This window comes from Pithys albifrons, chromosome 1, assembly GCF_047495875.1.
Source record: "Pithys albifrons albifrons isolate INPA30051 chromosome 1, PitAlb_v1, whole genome shotgun sequence".
Classification (NCBI taxonomy): domain Eukaryota; kingdom Metazoa; phylum Chordata; class Aves; order Passeriformes; family Thamnophilidae; genus Pithys; species Pithys albifrons.
In genome coordinates, this window is record NC_092458.1 from 124,188,850 (window position 1) to 124,210,096 (window position 21,247).

The 21,247-nt window shown below is 47.4% G+C and overlaps 1 protein-coding gene across 2 annotated transcripts in view; it reads left to right on the forward strand.

Annotated features, from left to right (window-relative positions):
• Nucleotides 1-2,202: 2,202 nt before the first annotated feature.
• KCNJ6 (potassium inwardly rectifying channel subfamily J member 6) overlaps nt 2,203-21,247 on the forward strand; it is a 168,497-nt gene continuing 149,452 nt past the window's right edge. For both annotated transcript variants that reach the window (XM_071566955.1, XM_071566964.1), the window contains exon 1: nt 2,203-2,495. The gene's annotated coding sequence lies outside the window, so the exon portion shown is untranslated. The remainder of the gene's footprint in view (nt 2,496-21,247) is intronic.

Below are 21,247 nucleotides of genomic sequence, written 5' to 3' on the forward strand. Positions count from 1 at the left end.
TAATTGTGATCACCCTGAACAAGCAGATTTAGGGGCTGCCAGTTCAAGAACTGCTTTGGCCTTCAACTGAAAGAGAAAGGAAAATAAAATCTCAGCAAGGCACCAGTCAGGCAGTTGCCTGGGACCTTAAGAAAGTAGCAGGAATCTTTTCTGTGTGTCTTAGCATAAGTATTAATAGACTCTGGGAGGTTCTGCAGGGAGATTCATGGAGCTGACACTGAGTAAACTGCAACTCAGACAAATAGATTGAAGGGGGACTGCAGGGTGAGTATAAAATGATTATTGGTGCACCTGTTCCAGAGCCATTTTTACTCCATGTGCTCCAAGAGAAAGGGCCATTTGGAAAGCACAAGGATTTGTGCCATTAAATGGTGTTATTATGGTTCCAACCTCAATGGAACCACTCATATGCTGCTTCTCCTGAAATATTTAACAATTAATAGAGATAAAAGGCCCTATCACACATTACAATCATGAAGTCAGATGGGATAAGATCCAACATATCCTTGTTTCACATAAACCCTTTCTCCATTTTGGATATGCCCATTTTTCCTGCTGTGTTGGCAAATGAAAGCATGAAAAATAAGTAACAAGCAGAGCAAGCTCCAGAAAAGCAACTTCAGCTGGGAGAACAGCCACTATTCCAGTAGATTTGGTCCTAGCACAAGGGAGGAGATTTAAAGAACAGTAGTTTGCAGGAAGGAATTAATAGTTGTGTAAATCTCCAAGGAAGAAGAGGCCTCATATTGCTCTTTTCTTTGAGGCTCCCTTTTATGGAAAAAGCTTAAAAAACTAGAACACAGCCATTTTTTAGCCTAACATGATATAATAAATCCACCACACAATTGCATGGGCTCAGATGAAATTACAGAGAGACCAAAAAAAAAAAAAACAACAACCAAAAAAACCAAAAAACCAAAAAACACGACCACAAAAAAGATTCCCAGAAAGTACATTAGGAAATGTAGGAAGGTGTGAAGAAAGGGTGAGGTGAGAAAGGAAATGCAAATAAGGATATTTTACAAGCTAAAGTGATGCTGGTTTAAAATACTACTTTTGTCTCAGAAGGAGGAAAAAAATGAGATCACTGGTGATCCACGGTCACAGAGCACAGATGGGCTGTGGAGCTGGGCTGGCAGCTAATCAAAGGAAAAAAAAATACAGAGAAACTGAGAGGACTTTTCAAAGTGCAAATTGTTATTATTTATGTTGCCCAAAAAGCCACAGCTCCGTTCTGCTTCCTGGGGACCAGGTAGAGCAGTTTGGAATACAGGGAATTTAACACAATGCAGATACCAAAGGTGAAGCATAAGCCTGGAAAGGATAATCATGATGATGTCTGGCAAATGCCTTCTGGGTTTGACTTTTCAGCCAAATTTTCCAAGCAAGGTTGAAGTGAAGTGCCTGTCCGTGTCTGAAGGTGTGCACCTGCCTGCTTGCCTGGCAGCAGCCCTTCCTTCCCAGGAATGTGGGATCTCTTGGCCGAATTCAGCCAAGCCTGGGAGGGGGAAAACAGCATCAGAGACACCTTCCCACATTCTCCATCAGCGAGCAGGGTGGGCAAAGGTGCAGCGAAGTGCCCTGAAGGGGGTGGAGGTTTTTTCTCAGGGCAAGACCAGCCCCTTTTATGCACCAGAGAACTCCTGCAGTCTACAAATTCAGGACACCCGAATACACCTGTGATTCTCTTTACTGGTAAGACTCTGCTAAACGTTGCCCAGAGAAGTTGTGGATGCCCCATCCTTAGAAGTGTTCGAGGCCAAGCTGGATGGAGCTCTGAGCAACGCAGTCCGGTGGAAGGTGTCCCTGCCCACGGCAGGGGGTTGGAACTGGATGATATTTAAGGTCCCTTCAACACAAGCCATCCTGTGATTCCTCCGCGGGGACGACGCGGCTGGAATAGGCGGGACACGCCGCCCGCATCCCTTGGTGGGGAGAAGAGAGCGGAGGCATCTCACCCCTCCCACGGCCACCCACATCACCCATCCCCGCGGGACCGGGGGGGGGCGGCTCCGGGGGCCGCTGCGGGGCCACCCCCGCGGAAGGAACGCGCCGCCCCCGCCGCGCCCCGCGCTGCCCGCAGAGGGCGCTGCCGCCGCGCCCCGCTCCGCGCTCCGCGCCCGCCGGGCGAGCGCAGCCCCCGCGCCCGCCCGCGGCTGCTCCGCGGGGCCGCGCCTCCCGCGCCCGCCCCCCTCGGACCCGCTCCCGCACACACACACACAACACGCACACACCGCACCACACGCACAGCGCGGCCGATCGCGCCCCTCTCCGCTGCCGCGGAGCCGGCGGGTGCCGCTGCCCCGCGGGGGTGGGCGAGCGCGCGTGGGGAATGGAGACGCCCGGCAGCATCCTCATCCTCGTCCTCGTCCTCGGGGCCGTGTGACTGCGAGCGGCGCTCACACGCGCGCACCGAGCCCCCGCAGCCGGCGCAGAGCCGCCCCTGCCCCGTCCCGTCCCGCGGGGAGCCGGCATGGAGTGAGAGCAGCCACCAGGTAAGGCGGGCAGGATTACTCCGAAGGGACGCGGCGGAGCTGCGGGATGGGGTGGCTTGCGGGTTTTTGGTGCCTTTACGTTGCCGCTGCGTTTCTCCATCTCCCCCGTCGCCCCCAAAATGCCTTTCCTCAAGCCCCAGCGGCAGCCGGAGCGGCGGTGCCGGGGGATTCGGGGTGCATTCCTTATGTAACCTGGGGGAGAGCAGCCTCGACCGCTTCCCGCTGGGCACGGGGCGAAGTGGCACCGTGGGAACCGCGGCCGGGGGGCACACGGTGGGCGCCGGGCTGGCTCTGAGGTCCCCGCTTGCAGCTGCCGTCGCGGGAGCCTCCCGCGTGTGAGCCCCATCCCCAAGACCTCGGGCAAAACGCGGCGGCCGCGGCGGGGCCGGGGGTGCTCCGGTTCCCTCCCCCGGGCTCTCAGCGACCGCGTCCCGCCCTGCCGCCCCCTCCCCAGCGGTGCTCCAGCTGCGCTGCCGGGACCGGGAAGAACTTCAAAGCGGGGAGAACGGAAGGAGAGCGGGCATGATGCTGGTTTTTTGGATGCTCTCGTCTCACTTCTCCTCTGGGAAGGCAGCGGGGGGCGGCTGCGCTGCGAGGAGCGAGGGTCGCGCTGGCCGGGCGGGCAGCGCTGGGGGCAACCGGAGCGAGGGTGAGAGGAGTCCGGGTAGCGCTGGGGACAGCCTGGCCCGGGCTGAGAGGATCCGGGAGCAGGCTGAGAGGAGCAGGAGCCAGGTGGAGAGGGTCAAGAGCGAGGGTGAGGGGAGCAGGTGCCAGGGTGAGGGGAGCAGGTGCCAGGGTGAGGGAAGCAGGTGTCAGGGTGAGGAGAGTAGGTGCCAGGGTGAGGGGAGCAGAAGCCAAGGTGAGAGGAGTAAGAGCCAGGGTGAGGGCAGCAGGTGCCCGAGTGAGGGGAGCAGGGTGCTGGGAGTAAGAGCCAGGGTGAAGGAAGCAGGAGCCAGGGTGAGGGGAGCAGGTGCCAGGGTGAGGGCAGCAGGAGCCAGAGTGAAGGGTGCCAGGGTGATGGGGCGGCGCGGTGCCGGCCCCTCTGGGCGGTCAGGAAGGGGACAGCCTCCCCCGGGGGTGAGGGGCAGGCGTAGCGGAGGCGAGGGGGCTGTTCGCCAAGGGGTGCCCGTCTCCTCTTGTTCGGAGGGAGAGCGAGCTCGGTATCACCATGGCGACCTGAGGGAGGAAAGAGCTAAATAAATAAATAAGTAGGAGATAACTCTCCCCCCATCCTCTTCCACTTCCCCCAGTCCTCGCCGTCCCTTCCAGGCCAGGTCTGGTCCCTAAGGTGGGGAGAAAGACACCACGGACAAAACTTTCCTCTCGTGGTAAAAGCGGGCGAAGGGCCGGGGAGCGCCGTGGGGAAGGGGCCGCCCGGCACTGCCCAGCGAGGGGAGCTGGGTACCCCCGAGCCGCCCTGCCCGGAGTATCTTCTCGGGGCGAGCTCCTCCTGGCTGGCCGGGGTGCTTATCCTGAGTAGCCCCCCATCCTCCCTCCGCTCCGCTTCTCCCCGCCAGCCCCGCGGCTCTTCGTCGCTCTGGCCCCTGTTCAGCACCGCGGAGAGCGGCGGGAGCGGCAGCGGCGGCTCCGGGAGGATGCGCGGGGATATGCGGGGGGAGCGCGGCTCGGGGGGGCTTTGACACGGGACCCTGCGCTCGGAGGATCAGGGAAACCTCCCGCCGGTGTCCCCCTGCCTTTCTCTGCGACAATCACCCCTTGGCACATTCCCGATCCCCCTCCCCGGGTGTCCGGAGCCGGGGAAGCCTCACCCGGGACCATTAAACTTTGCTGAGCCAAATGCATGAGAGAAAACTCGTTATCAAATGGCATCTTTTCCGCGAACATGCTCCGGGTTGTTTCTTGCGGCTCGTTGGCAGCGGTTCTCTGTAACTTGTGGTGGTTTGCTGTGTCCCCAGCAAGGCTGTTCACACACACAGCAGCAGTGAAGTGAGTCCTGCAGAAACTGTGAAAAATACGTGTGGTTTTGGCTCATTTTCCTCGAGAAAAGTTGCCGAGAAATTGCAGTCTTAGCTCAGGGAGTCATCCCAACGCTGAGGTGCACAAAAAGGTGAAGTTTCTGCTGGTGTGTCATGATCAACTAGCTGGAAAAACACTTCCTGTTCTCCTCAGATATTTGGTGACCAGTTTAAATAAATGCACAAAGAGAAGGGTGGGAAAAAAGCATTTGGGTTAGTGATAATTCTTCAAAAGTCAAGATATATATTCTGTGATTCTCTGATGTATCTCTTGTACTGACAGGTTGTAAATCATTGGCTCAGTTTGCCTATACATATCTCATGCTGGTAGTTACATATGCAATTACTGCTTCAGACTACAAAAAATAGTCCAGAAAAGCAAACAGCATAATTAATAATATTCACTGGGGAAGACAGAGATGGATTAGTCACTTTTGTGCTGTTCACTGTGTCAGGATGTTCTTTTTTCATTAAGCAAACAAAATTTATTTAATCTTGCCTCAGTCCTGATAGGCAGTAAACTATAGATTCATGGAGAGTTATTGGTTTGGAATCCAAATCCCCAGGTTCTCCAGGTTATACTTTAACTCTAAGCAATCTGTCAAACCACACCAACCACTGGGTTCCGTCTTGCTTATAAATTGTCTGTTCCAAGTAAGTCCCAGCCTAGCAGAGACAAGCACACAGGTGAGTCCTGTTCAAGTATGGGACTCAGCTGGGCTTTGTACCTATTCCTATCCCCTGGAAGTGTCCAAGGCCAGGTTGGATGGGGCCTGGAGCAACCTGGGCTGGTGGGAGATATCCCTGCCCATGGCAGGGGGTTGAAACTGGATCATCTCAAGGTCCCTTCCAACCCAAACCATTCTGGGATTCTATGCAGGGACTCCAGACAAATTCACTGCCAAGGATGACCAACTGAAGTCCTTTTATACCATTTTGGCCCAACTGCACTTCTTGACAACCCTGGTGAACTAATGAGTTAAGCCCTTCTGGAAATGGAGACTTGAATTTCTTAATGATGGGCCTCACATTTTCAGACCCATCTCCCAGGGAGGATGGAAATAAAGGACTGAACTGTAAGTAGGAACTCAGAAACTCATTATTTTCCTGTGGGAAAATGAGGAGAAGTAATAGAATACAACTCTTCAGGGCAGTTACCAAACCATTTATACTTGAAGCTATTGATTTAGTTACATAAGGCATTGCTCCTGCAGTGTCAGAATAATGTTATCAGATAATTACAAAATGACTTTGCCTTATAAGCAAATAAGGAAAAAATTAATTATAGCAACACCAGCTGAAAATCCCACAACGACAACCTCGATCAGTTTAGTAAAAGGCAGGATTCTTTGTGGAATTTCTGCCAGTGCATTTACACCACATTCAATACAAGCTTCCCAAGACACATAATTTCACTGCAGGAAATACTCAGTTTTCATAAACATGTGTTTGTAGCCTTTTTTTATATTCATTTTTATTAAAGCGTGGTACTTTGGAAGGAGTACAAGATCTCTCCTTCACACTATGCAAGAGAAACAGAATCTCATTTATATTTTCATAAAATATCCATCACAAGGGATGTATTCAAATGTTTCACAGGTATAAGCTTTACATTGTTGGGTTTTTTTCACCTGTCAGGAACTCTGGGCACTGTTGGTGTAAAGTTAGTGGGTTTTTCACTTTTTTACACAAAAAAATTTATTCAGAATTTGTTTATACTCTTCTATAAAACTAAGAAGTAAAATATATCCTATTAACACTCTCCCAAATAAATTAAATTACCTCTTAAGCAGCAGTGCTTGACACATTGTAAAGATCACATTTCTATTTTGTAATTTCTTGTATTTTCATGGTTGTTGAAGGCTTTGTAGCTGTGTTTGGTATTTTCATCATCTGCTTGTTGCTTTTTAATTGGGGTAATTAAAGTGGCAGGTTTTTTAAAAGATCTGGTGTTCAGGTTAATGTGGTTGTTCCATTTACGTGGATTTTTCCTGGTGGAGGCTGTTTGATAGTAGAAAAGTATTCCTGGTATATTAAGTATTAATATTTGTACATTGATCATGCAGAAAGAGTGTGATGCTTCTTAACAAAATTTACCAAGAAGCCCAAGGGAAAAGTTTTAACCCCATTCCCACTTGATAGTGACTGTCTTGAAGATTTTTTTAATATGGTTTTGTTTGGGGTTTGGAGGTTTTTTTCCCAAAAATTATTCACTGGATGCTTTGCTAGGATGCTGTTGATGCTGGAAATGCAATTTTATGTTTTATTGATAGTTCAAATAAAAGTCTTGAACAACAGGAGGTCACTGATTCCACTTCTTGATCACACCTCTGCAATTCTTCATTGGACACTGAATGTCCTGAAGGCTTCTGGCTGAGCCTCAGGACTGTGGTGTGGGGTCTCTGCCAAAAACAAACCCCACACCAGGCCACCCCAACCCCACTCAATGCAGGAGGGGAGTGGGCTCAGTCCTGTCCCTGCAGGTTCTGGGGGAGGAAAACTTCTGGGAGTGAAAGTCATGAGCAGAGACTGAGGGGTTTCTGTCACATCCATTACTATGGCAGGTATGAATCCTGTCCATAAGGAGGCTCAGAGCACCTTTAGCTCCTCATTTAACTCATCACCCATGATCTGCCTCATAGAACATCAGGCAGGGCCAAGGGAATTTGACAGCTAAGAAAACACATATTTCTTATCTTTGAAAAGCTCATTAAACTGTTTTTTTTTGCAGTCTATTCATGAGCTTTTACATATGGCCAGCAGAACATCCTGTCCTCTGACACAGGGCAAAAAAACAGAGGGTAAATTTTAGAGTTCTTAAAGAACAGGTAATTTCTACCAGCAGTTCATGTGAATGGACCCTCTGAATCACACACTGCCTGGTAAATCCATAGAATTAGAGAAGCACAGAGGGGTTTATGTTGGAAGGGACCTTAAAGAACATCCAGTTCCTGCTCCCTGCCATGGGCAGGGCCATCTGCCACTGGAGCCCCATCCAACCTGGCTTTGAACCCTCCCAGAGATGGGAGTGAAAACCCTCCTGGAGGCAAGAGCTGCCCACAGTTCTGACTGCAAAAGCCCCAGTTTAGGTCAGAGGTTACACAAGAAGAAGCTCTTGGCATTTATGTTAGAAAAGTTTCCTCTGGAGTATTATTTAATAGAGCTCTGAATTAAAAAACAGCCACAAGGCAAAAGGCCATTCTGCTTCTATTTGCCACTAATGGTTGCTGGAATTATGTATTCAGAATATACACCATTCTCCAGTTTGATGTTATTTATTTCCAGAAAGTATTTACTTTCTTGTCTCACTTTGGGGGGAAAATAAAGTAGTATATCCAAGAGCAGAACATGCCTTGCAGTCAGAAAACTCTTAACATTTTCACTCACAGCTTGCAATTCACAGGAGTAAATGATGATTCCACAGAGATTTAAGGGTTTTTTTAGAGCATCTGCATTAATAACAGTGTATTTGTTAGTGCAGACAGTGAGGGCTAAAAGACTTAAACCAGAGAGCCTGCTATTAATCCTCACTGCCAGTGACCTACCTACCCTTTCTGGCATGTGCATGGGGAGTGGGTCATACTGAGGGAGCTCAGCTTCAGACTTTGACTTCTCTGTGGATATCTGAGCCTTCAGAAAAGCCTCTCAAGCACAGGAAGTACCTGACTCATCCTAACACTGAAGAACAAGTTGCCCAGAGAAGCTGTGGCTGTTCCATCCCTGGGAGTGTCCAAGGCCAGGTTGGACAGGGCTTGGAGCAACCTGGGATACTGGAAGGTATCCTTGCCCATGACAAGAGGTTGGAAAGGGATGATCTTGGAGGTCCCTTCCAACCCAAATTTTCTAATTCTATGACTTTAAGATGCTGGCACAAATGTAAGTGTGAACTTTGCTGTTTGGCTTTAAGGCAGTGCCACCCAATCCTCATGTGCTCCATGGCTAAAGGAGGTTAGAGACAGTTTGGGTGGGGAGAGGTGCTTTACCACACACTTGGATATGTTCTAGAACCCATCACAGGCCTCCAGAAACTTAATCTTGATTTGATTTCACTTCATACCCTTTGTAGTGACTGTATTGGGTCTTTAAGTTGAGCTTAGACAAGTGCTAGGTCTGATTGCTGCTGTCACAGCAGCGATGGCATTTCACAAGCAAATAACCACTGAAGATCATCAGTTTGTACAGCTGTTCTCTCTTATTCCACACTCATTAAATCAATGCAGACTGGTGGAGTCTAACCTGAGCAAGCCACCTTGCACTGGGTTTTTTTGGGACTCGATGGAGCAGAACACTGGGGCTGTTTTATTCTGAATGAAAGCCAAGCGCTGGCATTTGTGCTGAGTCCTCTAAAAAAAAAACCCCTTCTGGACAAGAAAACAATAATGTGCAGATTGAAAGGGTGACACAGGAGGCTGAAAGAACGAATGACAGGATGAGAGAGGGCCCACATGAGAGCATAGTTAATTCAATGCTCTAATCAACTGTGTTCTGCAGAGCTTTGTCACAACATCCCTGCCTTTGCCTCACCAGCTCAGAGCACTTTGCAGCATTGCAGGAAATCCTCTGCTTTTTGCTTCCCCATTAAAAAAAAACCAAACCAATCTCATTGTGCCTTGTCAATTCAGATAACTTTGTCAATGAAAGCACAGGAGAAATTATCATGTAATTCAGTATTTATCATAATCAAGAGTGGGGGTTCATTAGAATAATGAGCGATTGCCAAATTATTTCTCAGAGTATTAATTTGAAGAAGGAGCAAAGGGGTTTTTCTACCTTCCTGCTTTCTCTCCCACCCATCTGCTGCTGACACACAGAGTCTGCAGTTTCTATCAGCTTCCCAGATCAATTTCCCATTCCTGAAAAAAGCATTTATGTTAAATTGTTGTAATTAAGAACCTTCTTCCAGCTCAATATCTGTCTGGACACAGAGAGGTTATTCCCCATTGATTTCCATGGGTCCAGACTTTTACAGAAAAACCTTCAAAAAGCAATTCCCTGGCTTTTTAAAGTATCATAGAATAGAATCATACAACCATTAAGGTTGGAACAGATGTCCAAGACCACCCTGTGCTCACTGCCCACCTTGTGCCCCAGGCCAGAGCACTGAGTGCCATGTGCAGTCATTCCTCAGACACCTCCAGGGATGGAGACTCCACCACCTCCACAGACAGTCTGTTCCAGTGCTTGAAAACCCTTTCAGAAAAATTCTTCCTGAAGTCCAACCTGCCTTCAGAGCCCTTACACAGAACTGCACTCACTAAACTTCTCTGCACCACTGTCTTCTGGCTGGCTTATAAAAATACCAAGTTTCTGTAGAAGTCAGGCTTATTTTTATCTTGCATTGTTTCTGACACCAGAACCAACAGCAGGAGCAGAGACAACACAGCCATGCAAGGAAACAAGAATCCTTTTCAAGTAATTATAACCAGTGGCTGGTTAATGATACCAGGATTGCCATGAACTTCCCTGAAGGGAAGTTCTGGCCAGGTCGGGGTTGGTCTCTTCTCCCAGGCACTCAGCAATAGGACAAGGGGGCACGATGGGCTCAAGCTCTGCCAGGGGAAATTGAAGTTGGAGAGCAGAAAGAAATTCTTTGCAGAGAGAGTGCTCAGGGATTGGAATGGGCTGCCCAGAGAGGGGGTGGATTCCCCATCCCTGGAGGTTTTGAAACTGAGCTTGGCCATGGCACTGAGTGCCATGATCTGGTAAAGGGACTGGAGCTGGCCCAAGGGTTGGACTTGATGATCTTGGAGGTCTTTCCCAACCCAATAAATTCTATGATTCTATGATTCTATGAACTGCACCAGGGCCTCTCTATCAATGCAGAGAGGAAAGGAGGCTGAGCTGGAAGGGAGGGGAGGGAGGTTGTTCCAGCTTTGGTACAGACCCAGTGCCATGTTCTCCTTAATCTGCTGCTGCCTTTGGCTGGGGCAAGTGTAGGAAAGCAAATCATCAGGGTGAGAAAGAAATCAAATGCCCTATTTAATTATCTCCTGTAGGAGACCTGGGGGGACTAATTGATAGGAAGCTCAACAGGAGCCACCAGTGTGCCCAGGTGGCCAAGAAGGCCAAGGGGATCCTGGCCTGGATCCAAACTAGCGTGGCCAGCAGGCCCAGGGCAGTGACCCTTCCCCTGGACTCTGCCTTGGGGAGGCCACACCTTGAGTGTTGTGTTCAGTTCTGGGCCCCTCAGTTGAGGAAAGATCTTGAGGGGCTGGAGCGGGGCCAGAGAAGAGCAACGAGGCTGGAGAAGGGACTGGAGCACAAGTGCTGTGGGGAGAGGCTGAGGGAGCTGGGGGTGTTCAGCCTGGAGAAGAGGAGGCTCAGAGGTGACCTCAGCACTGTCTGGAACTCCCTGAAGGGAAGTTCTGGCCAGGTGGGGGTTGGTCTCTTCTCCCAGGCACTCAGCAATAGGACAAGGGGGCACGATGGGCTCAAGCTCTGCCAGGGCAAATTGAAGTTGGAGAGCAGAAAGAAATTCTTTGCAGAGAGAGTGCTCAGGGATTGGAATGGGCTGCCCAGAGAGGGGGTGGATTCCCCATCCCTGGAGGTTTTTCAGCTGAGCTTGGCCGTGGCACTGAGTGCCATGATCTGGTAAAGGGACTGGAGTTGGATTTGATGATCTGGGAGGTCTTTTCCAACCCAATCCATTCTATGATTCTGTGATTAGCAAAGTTTCATCCATCATTTGCACAGGGAAGGAGGGGAAGGGGGAAAGGAGATCACAGCCCATCAGCACTGCCCAGTGTGGTGCTACATCAAAGGGAGGGTGTGCCACAAAATCCAGGCTCTCTCCAGTCATCTCACAATCCAAGGCTGTTGTGATTGGCTGTTTAAGAATTCCAATACTTCAGGTAGTTAATCATGTTAAATAAACTAGATCCATGTTTGTCTCAGCCAAGTATCCCGCAGGGATGTGAACAATCTTTAGGAAGCTGCTGTGTTCTATCTACGAGGCATAATTACATTAAAGCATAAAGTGCATCACAAGTGTTTCATAATTACAAACAAAGCAATGTCAATTTACTTTCCAGAAGACCAAAATTATACCAAAATTACTGTTAAAACCAGAAGGAGGAACAAGCAAACTTGTAACTTGTAGTTACAGAGACAATATTCCAATATTTGCAATATTCCAGTGATGGTGACTGTAATTATGTGTCAGATATTTGCAGTATTTTTGGGTAGTTGTTGGTAAGTGTTGACTTTGCAAACACAGCTCCCATGTAGCTGTTTTCTAGACATCCATTAACATATTTTTTTCTCTAGAATGAGACTGAAACTTTTAAGGGGTGACCCCAAACTTCTACTGCATCTCCAAATTCTGGGTCTGACTGAGTTCTTCATTTCTAGTCAGAGAAAGGAAAGCTGGGCAAAAATTTGGGAAGGTCAAAATTGAGAAGAGGTGAGAAGGAGAAGCCCTCAAAAGTAAAGGGATAAAGACAAACAGAAAGAAAAATGGGAGGGGAACAGAAAAAAGCCCTAGAACTGGATCATAAACACTCTCATATTTGGAACAGTCCATTCCACAATTCTGGGATGGCTCAGTGGAATGGAGGAGGATCTTCAGCATCTGGATGTTGCTGTTTCCCATCCCTCTACCCTTTACAACCAGCAAATTTAGAGGCAAAGCTACAGCAGATAATGCACTGACTTAAACACTGCCAAGGTCTTTGCCTTCTGGGTGTAATAAACAAAATACATTTTTAAAAATAATTGCTTTTTTATGTATCTAAACTGGTCTCCAGAAAAGAAATAGCACCCACTGCGTACAAGCAGGAAATGCTTCATTCCAGCAGCGTTTGCTGCAGGAAAGAGCTTTGCTTTCTCATGGAGTGACACACAACAGTAGCAGATATGAAGCCAATTAACTTCTAGTAGAGCTTAAACTGAAATTGTGAATAAAATAAAGTAATTAAAAATTTAAAAAAAAAAACAAGACAGGCAGACAGAATCAGGAAGGAGTTCTGCTTGGAATGTTTGCAAAGAGCGGAACTTCTGGTTTGTTGTTGTGGTTTTCATTGCAGGTGCTTTCAGAAGCCAGACTGGTGGGTTTGGGGACTCAGCCAACTCACACCTTAGAAGGGAATTAAGCTGCTGGCTGGTGGGAAAATCAGGAAAGATTTATGATATTATCATAAGGGCAAATAATAATAACAAAAGAAACCAGAGGGAGCCTTGCTGGAAATGTGTAGGAATAGTAAAACCCACAGAGCTGTTACAGAAATAGAATCACAGGAAATATGAGATGCATTTGAGTCAAAGAGCATTAAAGTCTTTCTGGGAACTTCAAGGGGTTTCATATCAGACCTTAAATGTAAATTTATTTTAAATAGGCCAGTCTAGAGGAGAGAGAGGCCTGACATGCAGCTTCCTTAGCACATCTCAGGATGACTTCATTCCTCCCAACTGTCATCAGAAATATTTGTATAATCCAAAGCCTCGGCCCTGTTCCTGTTTGTGCTGTGTAATTGGAAATGTGCAGCCAGCAGAGAGAGGGAAAAGGGATCAGCTCACACATTCTGGAAGCACCTGCAAAGATTCCAAACCCTTTTCCATGGTGGTGATTTTTAAGATGCAGTTTTTTCTCACCTTTTGCCATGACACAAGATCCCGTGGGAGCTGTGCAGGATTAAACCACATTTTTGCAGAGGGGGCTTTGTATCAACCCAAACATTCAGCCTGAGCCTGAGAATTTCTGCTTGATCTTTCATGAACATGAATCTGCTTTTGGGTCCAAAGCATGGATTTGGGAGGAAATACAAAAATATATTGTTTTAAAATTTATTGGTTTAATATTGTTTTAAAGTTAATGGCTGTTGCAACCTGCAGGGTCTGTGAGTCAGTGGCAGTCGAGGGGGGCACAACTGAAATGGTTAAACAAAAAAGCCATTTGTTATATTTTCTAGAATCATAGAATGGATTGGGTTGGAAAAGACCTCCAAGATCATCAAGTCCAACCCTTGGTCCAACTCCAGTCCATTTACTAGATCATGGCACTATGTATTATTATGTATTATTTCTCAGAATTCAGAATAAAGTAAAAGTTGTGCTGTTCCAACTTTCCCTTAATGAAGTTTTCCATGAACGATTAGTGCAATAACAGACCCATTTCAATTTATGGCACTAAGTCCAACCAGTTTGAAAGCAAAGCAAAACCTCTTTAGATAAACTGTTTATAACAGATCACTGTGATGAAGGAGAAAGTGAGAGGGGAAAACCTGTGAAATACCTGAAAAAGATACCCTGGCTCATAGGAATGCTGGGCTAAATCCTGTGCCAAGAGGACACTTACAGTGGGAAGCAAAGAGCAGATCAAACCTAAAGTAGAATTCTACTCTTGACTGGTAGGCCGACTAAAAGGCCAAGAGATGGGCTGATTGCAATGGGATGGAGTTCAACAAGGCCAAGTGCAGGTCCTGCCCTTTGGCCACCCCAACCCCCTGCAGCGCTCCAGGCTGGGCACAGAGTGGCTGGAGAGCAGCCAGGCAGAGGGACCTGGGGGGACTGAGGGACAGGAAGCTCAACAGGAGCCACCAGTGTGCCCAGGTGGCCAAGAAGGCCAAGGGGATCCTGGCCTGGATCCAAACTAGCGTGGCCAGCAGGCCCAGGGCAGTGACCCTTCCCCTGGACTCTGCCTTGGGGAGGCCACACCTTGAGTGTTGTGTTCAGTTCTGGGCCCCTCAGCTGAGGAAAGATCTTGAGGGGCTGGAGCGGGGCCAGAGAAGAGCAACGAGGCTGGAAAAGGGACTGGAGCACAAGTGCTGTGGGGAGAGGCTGAGGGAGCTGGGGGTGTTTAGCCTGGAGAAGAGGAGGCTCAGAGGTGACCTCAGCACTGTCTGGAACTGCCTGAAGGGAAGTTGTGGCCAGGTGGGGGTTGGTCTCTTCTCCCAGGCACTCAGCAATAGGACAAGGGGGCACGATGGGCTCAAGCTCTGCCAGGGAAAATTGAAGTTGGAGATCAGAAAGAAATTCTTTGCAGAGAGAGTGCTCAGGGATTGGAATGGGCTGCCCAGAGAGGGGGTGGATTCCCCATCCCTGGAGGTTTTTCAGCTGAGCTTGGCCGTGGCACTGAGTGCCATGATCTGGTAAAGGGACTGGAGTTGGCCCAAGGGTTGGACTTGGTGATCTGGGAGGTCTTTTCCAACCCAATCCATTCTATGATTCTGTGATTTTATGTTTTATCAAATGTGTAGTCAGGGCCACCCCATTGTTTTCAAGGCAAAGACCACCTAAGGAAAGGTGAGAGCAAACAGTGGCAACAGAAATTACAGGAAATCTTCATTTTGTTCTTGCAAACGGCGCCTCAGGCACCCTCCTGATGAGTAGAAGAAGGAGAAAAATCAGCCTTCACTGTTTGCAAATCACACAGAGGAAAAACTCTGGTTTTCTACAACAATTTCTGGCTTCGGGCAAGCTTTTCATTTCACTGAAATCTAAAGCTGAGTGAGGCTGGACCCAAAGCACATATTCCACAGTCTAAACTCTGGGGTTTGGGAATTGACCTCAAAGTGAGTTGAGCATCATTGGTAAAGATGCACCTTCAGGAAAAAACCACACCACAAACAACAAAAAAAACCCCAAAAGAACCACTCACACTCCCCAAAAGATCAAACAGAGCTGAAGTTCAACCCTTCCTCTCCAGTTATAACTCTAATTATCAAAGCCATACTCAATAAAGTAGCTTTAGCCCTTCTGCTTCATCTCACACACCAGTGGGAGAAACAAAAAAGAGGAGGACAGTGTGGTCTGATGCAGAGAGGTCAAAACTAGAAGTATTAGAATTAAAAGTTTAGAAAAAAAAAAGAAAGTTTAAATATTTATCTCTCCAAAAACATGATGTTGAGCTGTTCTTTTACTTCATATGCCTGTAAATAAGGGTTGTTTTTGAGAATATAAATCCATTGTTCCCTAAATCCACCTGCTTATCTTCCTTAAAGGGACAATATAGAATTTTCTTGTTTACAATCATAGAACAACTTCTTCTGTATTTTGATTTTAAAAGTTCTCATGTTCAGCATTGTCATTTTTAAACTTCCCAATTCCTTCCACTTTGAGTATCCTTGTCTCTTGCTGCTCACTTGGCTTGAATTCTCGTGGTGTAACTTGATTTTCTGTGTGACTGGTCCATCACTGCATGATTTCTTGGCAATCTTTTTCAAATTTGTGTCACATTTCTCCAAGGTTTCTATTTCATTTGTAAAGCTTTTCCATGCAGAAAGGAGGTGCAGAACATCCCAGCCCAGAAATGGGTTTGGAATTTTCCTTTCTAAACTTCCTTCCCACAGGAAATACTTTAATTCTCTTTTTTTCTGTGTTTATTTGCACTGGAATAGGGATAGTTTGAGGAACCTTTTCCACACCTGCAACCAAAAAAAAAAGAAATAAAAGAGTTTAATCATTCACTTGGCAAATGTTTGTTGGTGCAAAGTCCACAGGGCTCTCTGGGCATGTACAATTATATCCAGGTGTATAGAAATTTTGGTTTAGTTACTTCTGGGCCCTCCTTGTTTGCTTCTGATATTTTCAAATGTGTATTTTTGATGCCATTCACACATAAAAGGCAGAGGCTGCTTTTGAAGTGAGTGAGTGAGAGTTCCCTGACTCGTTTCAGTGGGAATACATTGAAACCCTTAATTACATTTTGTCATCTCTATCAATCTTTGTGGAGGAACTTGAGCACATATTTTCCTCCTAGACATATCCTTGTGGGATAATAATTGAAAAATGTGACTTAACTGCATTAACTAGAACTTAATCAGGGAGGGTTTTTTCTAAGCCAGGAATTTCTGATTGACTTGCAATGCTGCAGAAGTGACTTGAATGAAACTCCTGCCATTTTGGCCCACTAATAAAAGCACAGCAAGAGCATTATAAGGAATTCTGAAACAAATAAATCCTTTTTCTGCTTTGCTTTTGAACAGTTATCTCCAGTTTCTTTCGTAGCTTCATGAATACAAATGTCTCTGGGCCATCAGAGATGTTTCAGGCACTGAAATAAACTAAATACTCATCATTTACTCCTCCTCAAGTGGCTGTTCTTGCCTTCACCTCTTTTCCCTTTGCTCCTTCTCCTGCTTTCTGTATCTGTAGCCAAAAAAGGGGGAAAAAAGCACTTTTTCTTCATTCAGTTTGTCAAGGCTGCTGAATAAAGCCTTTTATCCCCACTGGGCCATGATTCCCCTTCCACACTGGGATGGACTTCCCACATCCCTCCTGATGCTGTTCTTCCCTTGGACTTCCCACATCCCTCCTGATGCTGTTCTTCCCTTTTCCTCAATCTGTATTAACAAGAAAACTCAGGGGTATAAAAGTATATTAAGAAGTGGATTAATTGTCATGTTTTGAGGAGCAGGAAAATTCTAATTTGCCCAGATTAGAAGGGAGTAAATTCCATTATGTGGCACAAGCCCTCACCTGTGCTGACATTGTTATTGTTTCTCCACGTGAATGAAGGTGTATATTAAAGTTATGTTTAAGAGCATCCCAGTGTTAATAATCAAGAATGATGAACAAAAGCAACTCCATAGGATGGATGTTGTCTCTCAAATATTGTCAACCTTCATTGCTAAGGGCAGTGACATAGAATCACAGAATCACAGAATCGATTGAGTTGGAAAAGACCTCTGAGATCATCAAGTCCAACCCTTGGGCCAACTCCAGTCCCTTTACCAGATCATGGCACTCAGTGCCACGGTCAAGCTCAGCTGAAAAACCTCCAGGGATGGGGAATCCACCCCCTCTCTGGGCAGCCCATTCCAGTCCCTGAGCACTCTCTCTGCAGAGAATTTCTTTCTGATCTCCAACTTCAATTTCCCCTGGCAGAGCTTGAGCCCATCGTGCCCCCTTGTCCTATTGCTGAGTGCCTGGGAGAAGAGACCAACCCCCACCTGGCCAGAACTTCCCTTCAGGCAGTTCCAGACAGTGCTGAGGTCACCTCTGAGCCTCCTCTTCTCCAGGCTGAACACCCCCAGCTCCCTCAGCCTCTCCCCACAGCACTTGTGCTCCAGTCCCTTCTCCAGCCTCGTTGCTCTTCTCTGGCCCCGCTCCAGCCCCTCAATCTCTTGCCTCAACTGAGGGGCCCAGAACTGAACACAACACTCAAGGTGTGGCCTCCCCAAGGCAGAGTCCAGGGGAAGGGTCACTGCCCTGGGCCTGCTGGCCACGCTAGTTTGGATCCAGGCCAGGATCCCCTTGGCCTTCTTGGCCACCTGGGCACACTGGTGGCTCCTGTTGAGCTTCCTGTCCCTCAGTCCCCCCAGGTCCCTCTGCCTGGCTGCTCTGCAGCCACTCTGTGCCCAGCCTGGAGCGCTGCAAGGGGTTATTGTGGCCAAAGGGCAGGACCCGGCACTTGGTCTTATTGAGCTTCATCCCATTGGAATCAGATGAGGCCATTCCAAGGCTTCTTTCAAAGTTCTTCATTCCAAGACTCGGACTTCTGTGTCCTACTGGAATGACATGTTTTACCCTCAAAATGAGGGAGAGGGGTTAAGAAATGCTAAAAATCCCTTCAGAGCCCTGACCACAGACAGACAGAGAACTCCAAGTTCTAAGCAAAAAGCAACCACAGTCTTTATTCACCTGTGCCCCTTCTACGGGCAAGATGAAAGAACACAGTCCTTACTGAAAAAAAAAAAAGACACACAGCAGAGTTTAGTTTGGGGAATAAACCTGTGGCATCAGGACAATGACTGGGACAGTGACATTGCAGGGCTCAGTTTATTCTCCCTCAGACTCCTCACCCTCAGATTGTCCAATTGACACACAGTCAGTGGGAAGTCAGAGAATCCCAGACAGAATCACAGAATCACACTCAGAGTGTCCAACTGACACACAATCAGTGGAAAGTCAGAGAATCCCAGACAGAATCACAGAATCACACTCAGAGTGTCCAACTGACACAGAATCAGTGGAAAGTCACAGAATCACAGACAGAATCACAGAATCCCACTCAGAGTGTCCAATTGACACACAATCAGGGGGAAGTCACAGAATCCCAGACAGAATCACAGAATCACACTCAGAGTGTCCAATTGACACAGAATCAGTGGAAAGTCACAGAATCACAGACAGAATCAGAGAATCAGACTATTCTGAGTTGGAAGGACCCACCAAATCCAACTCTTAAGTCAATGCCCCACACAGGGGATTGAACCCATGACCTTGGCATTATTACAACCACGTTTTAACCAACTGAGTCAAATAATGCTTTCTTTTAATCACTGGCATTTTGAACTCTTAAGCAGCATCCAAAAGCAAAGCTCTCCTGCCTCTCTCAACTCCCACAGAGGGAACATTTTGAGTTTAGCATCCCTACCATAGATGCAGCACAAGGCATCTCACAGCTCCACAGTGCCATAAAAAGAAGATGTGATGAAAAGAGATGCAAAGTCTTGATTTGCATGCCACGAATTCTCAGTGATGTGGAGGACAAACCACAGACCTGAGGGCAGAATTTCAGAGCCTGGCTGCTCCCAGGCAGGAGTTGTATCCCTGGGATGGCATTGGGAAGGTGACCCACAGCTGAATGAGTGTTCTCCCAGTCTCAAGCAGCTTCTTTGCTGGCACAGATGATACATCTGCTTTGCACTGCTCTGCCTGGCCCTCAGTGCCTACAGTGCAGCTCCAGGAAGGGAGATTCCAAAAGCTTCCAGCATGATCTTCACATGATGCTGACGATCACCCAGCTGCACCCACTCAGGGATTTCTGCATGCCACAAGAATGCCATGGTCAGCTGTGGTAAATTGGCAATTATTTTGCACCAAACTACAGGAATTTAGTGCTAAGTACACAATTATGCATGTTTTTAGTGGGTCTCTGATTTAATTCCACAGGCTGCAGCAGCTCATTGCACACACACAGAGATGGACATTTGGCCTGATAGAATTATCCCCTAATCTAAATAACCTCTGTTAAAGAACTTCATTCTCTGATGCCACACAGTGAAGCTGCTTCACCTTTATCATGGAATTCTGTGCCCCACTCCACTGTCACTTCCCTCATCAAGCAATCCTTGTCTCTCCCTGCTGCTGCATTATTATATAACCACCCATGTGCACAAGCTGGTTATAAACTCAGCTTAAGAGCCACTCTCAGGTGTTTATTTGGGGAAAGGTGCAAACTCAGAGCTGACCAGTTCCCACCACCAACAGCCTTCAAGTGTCATAAGTGAGATTCTCCCCTGCCTCGAGCTCCACCTGTGAAAATCAGGATGGAGAAAGCTGACAACCTCTTTGCAAGAGTGTGAACAGCACACAGAAACACCAGAGCAGGTGGCCAAAGCAGCCTTTATTTTACCCAAATAAATCATTCATCTCAATCACATTAATTCCCTGAGGTGCAGCATTTAAATGTGTGACATTTGCACATACAGGGCATGATGCACTGGAGAATTAGGTCTGCAGTTGATAAAAGACAATAAAATTCCAATGAAAAAGAGAGGAGGGAGGGATGGAGAAAGGAGAGAATGGTGTTTAAACAGTGGAATCCAAGAGACCACTTTACCTTCATAAACTTGCTCACATTCCAGTGAAGGAGCTTTGGTCTTTCCTTCAGTAAGGGTGTGGATTTCTCCCAGAATTTGATAGAAAACATAAAGATTAAATGCCATGAGTAGCAATACTTAATACTTATTAAACCCCCACTATTCAACAAGCACGTAAGGCCTTGAGTTGCACTCTGGGAATGGAACAAAATGCAGTTCAGAGATTACTTGCAGAGCCAAGAGCTCAACGTGGTGCTGCTGCCTGGAGAATTCTTCCTACCAAGAGGCAGAACTTCTTCAGACAAAGGGATCTCCTCACACCAACATGATATGCACTTTCAGAACCCAGCTTAGCAATTTTCCAAACCAAATGTCCCACCTTTTGTCCACCACGGGAGGGATTCAGTGTCTTTCTTAAAGCAGCAGAAATCATCCAGGCCAACTGAGCAGGAATCCACAAGTCCAGCAGTTCTCAAGGGTTACTTAATACAGGTTTCAGGATGGAATTCTAAATGTAAGGTGTATATTTAAGAGCATCACAATGTTAAGAACCAAGAGTGATGAACACAGGCAGCTCCACAGGATGGATCTTGTCTTTCAAATCTTGTCAACCTTCATTGCTAAGGACTGAGACAGATGAGGTCATTCCAAGGATTTTTTCAAAGTTCTTCAGTCCAAGACTTGGACTACATTTTCAAGGGCTGCATTTCACTTTGCATGAAGGTCAAGAGGAGAAAAGACAGCAATTGACATGTCAATTAATGGAATTTCATAACACTCATGAAGGAAATTCATCCAGGGATGGGACATCCACAGCTTCTTTGGTCAATCTGTGCCAGGGCCTCACCACCCTCACAGGGGAGAATTTTTTCCTAGTATCTAATCTGAACCTAGAATAGAATCACAGAATAGATTGGGTTGGAAAAGACCTCCAAGATCATCGAGTCCAACCCTTGGTCCAACTCCAGTCCCTTTACCAGATCATGGCACTCAGTGCCACGGCCAAGCTCAGCTGAAAAACCTGCAGGGATGGGGAATCCACCCCCTCTCTGGGCAGCCCATTCCAATGCCTGAGCACTCTCTCTGCAAAGAATTTCTTCCTGCTCTCCAACTTCAATTTGCCCTGGCAGAGCTTGAGCCCATCGTGCCCCCTTGTCCTATTGCTGAGTGCCTGGGAGAAGAGACCAACCCCCACCTGGCCAGAACTTCCCTTCAGGCAGTTCCAGACAGTGCTGAGGTCACCTCTGAGCCTCCTCTTCTCCAGGCTAAACACCCCCAGCTCCCTCAGCCTCTC